The 2,663-nt window shown below is 33.2% G+C and overlaps 1 long non-coding RNA gene across 1 annotated transcript; it reads left to right on the top strand.

Annotated features, from left to right (window-relative positions):
• The first annotated feature begins 1,554 nt into the window (after window positions 1-1,554).
• On the top strand, window positions 1,555-2,413 carry LOC130219281 (uncharacterized). Its single transcript, XR_008836047.1, has 3 exons — window positions 1,555-1,699; window positions 1,783-1,855; window positions 2,105-2,413. It is a non-coding gene; the product is annotated as an uncharacterized LOC130219281 (long non-coding RNA).
• The last annotated feature ends 250 nt before the right edge of the window (window positions 2,414-2,663 follow it).

Raw genomic sequence — 2,663 nt, 5'->3', positions numbered from 1 at the left:
TGTAATTTCTTTACAGAAAGTTTTCTACTTTTACTCAAGTATCATTTCTAGGTACTCTTTACATAGATGTATGCTAGTGGTGTCTGTTTTCAAAGATCTGCTTTACAATACCTTTACAAATCTTTTATGTAGAATCGGTGGTATCAAATTTGCAAGTATTTACAGCCAATTCAAATGTTATTACTTGATTAAATGGGCATTATCAGTGGTTATCAGCTAATAGATATGAGCTAGTAGGGACCAGTAGGCTCAGAAGGCTGTTATCATCCATCCACATGGTTAATCAGCTATAGATCACATAAGGCTGTGGCTGGAAGTTAATGAGATATATTTATATTATTTATTAAATTTGCCATTAATTGTATTTTATTAATGTCTACCCCTACCCCAACCCTAAACCCAACCATCACAGTAATGTAAAAACAGAACTGGATCTGGAGTATTCTCTATTAGTATAGCTGAAGACCCCTACTGGCCCATATCTATCAGCTGATAACCACTGATAATGCCCGTTCAATCGAGTGATAACATTCAAAGCAGGTGGTATTTCAGTAAATGGGACATTGTTACATCAAACATTTTGAAAATGTTTAGAAAACTCAATGGTTCACTAGGGGCTATTTATGTAATATCATAAAATATACACAAAACACACAGGATCACTCAGATGACCACCCAAATGGCAAATCACTGAACAGGTTTTATTGGTTTTACCTGATCTTGAATCCATTTTACTAGTTTGTAGATGTTTTAGTGAGGTATTTGTTTAATAAAATGGAAAAAACTATGTATGCTCCTTGATAAATATATATAAGGGTGCAAATTATACAGACACTTAATACTGAATGATATTATAAGATAAGCGAAGTACATTTGTAGTTTATACTTTCAATTTAAAGTTTGAAAGGTTGAATTGACACTATATTGAACTGAACTGAATCAATTTACTACATTACTGCCTATTGTAATCTGTCTGTAGAGAAGGAGAATGTGTCGTAACAGCGCAAAGCATTCTGGCTACTTAGGACAAGAGAACCTGATTGCCATTGATCTCTATTGATTTGTTGTATCATATAAATACTTATCAGCAATAAACTGTAAAGTGTCAAAGCGAAGCGAAGTACATTTGTAATTTATACTTTTAATTTAAAGTTTGCAACATGTTTAAAAAAATCTAATTCAAGTTTTGCCAGGGTTTTGTTGCAATTATACTATTTTTACAACCAGGTGTCCCTGTATGGTGTTTTGAATGCTTCGAAACAGTGAATCAGTTTGCAAAGCAATTAGTTTAATTGTTTTGTAACTTTGAAAACGTATGACTTATATGTGTCTGGCTGCAGTTCACTTAATAACCACCAATGTCATTTAAAACAAGCATTTCCAAGTTGTACATATAGCCTAATGTAACCCTGTCAATTCTGTCCAAATAAAGTCCAGAAATGACCTTTAATGCAACCACTCAAACTAGAGTAAAGCGCAATATGTAGTTCGCCACTAAGTGGCAGGGCACAATAAAACTTTCTTCTTCTGCTGTTTTTGGCCATGCGGGTTTTGCCTAAGGGGAAGAGAAGCTGGAAAAAACGGGAGCCAGAGCAGAAGTAATTATTAAGGTTGAAATTATTCAGAAAACGAATTATATTCCTTAAGTTGAACCACATTGAAGATGAGATGACGTTTGTTGTAAAACAAAATTATCTGGGTAAGTGAAAACTATCGGTTGTGTTGATTAGCTTAAAGCTAAAATGGTGATATGACTAAAAAGTTTATATTTCGACGTTACAGTGGATTACAGTGGATAAAAAAGGACAAAAAAACAGTCTGGCTATCTGCAATAGCAGTGGATGTTACCTCACATGTATATTTTGTTGTATATTCTAATTTGTACAATAAGAAAGATGCATTTTGAAAGCAAATGATGCTGGTTTGACTTAATTTTGCATTACAATGTTGTACTGTACTTTTGGTTGTTCAATTTCATTTTATTGATTTTTATTTTAAGTTGTATTATTGAACATATTGACTTTAAATATTATTGAACAAATGGAAAGAACGGAAGAATGACATTTAGTTAACATTAGTTAATTTTCTGCACATTTTTGTGTAGACTGGTTTTTTTGAGGCTTCTTCTGATCCTGGATTCCTGGTGTTCCTCCAACTGAAGGTGGATTCCTCTCTGTTCGCCTTGGTGTCTGGTTCTCTGGTCTTTCCTTCAACTAACAGCGCTGCAACGGTTCCTTTTGGAGTTTGATATGGACGCTAAGTATTGAAGGGGTGGTTAGACAGTTAAAATATTTGAGTGCACTCAAGGGTAACATTTTTTTTCCTTTTTTTTTAACGATATTTCCTTCTATTTTGTTTCATGATATCTAAAAATTTGTGGCTGATTTGTCAAAATAAATAGTAGTAATGTAAAGTGAACTGAATATTGAATCTGAATAGGAAAGAAAAAAGAACAAATAATTTTAATAAGAACTACATTTAATTTTATTCTGTTGTCCTGTGTTTTTGTAGTGCAATCTATGAGTCCTTAGCCCATGTGATTAATATATAGCCAGCCTCCTCATCGAATCTAGATTTAGATAACTCCTACAAATAGATTCTTAGCCTGCAACAACGCAGAATTACCACCGTAGGGTTACACTAATAATGAATTTTAATAATGA

The sequence above is a fragment of the Danio aesculapii genome, chromosome 3, assembly GCF_903798145.1.
Source record: "Danio aesculapii chromosome 3, fDanAes4.1, whole genome shotgun sequence".
NCBI classification, from domain to species: domain Eukaryota; kingdom Metazoa; phylum Chordata; class Actinopteri; order Cypriniformes; family Danionidae; genus Danio; species Danio aesculapii.
This window is presented reverse-complemented; position numbering and strand designations above follow the sequence as displayed.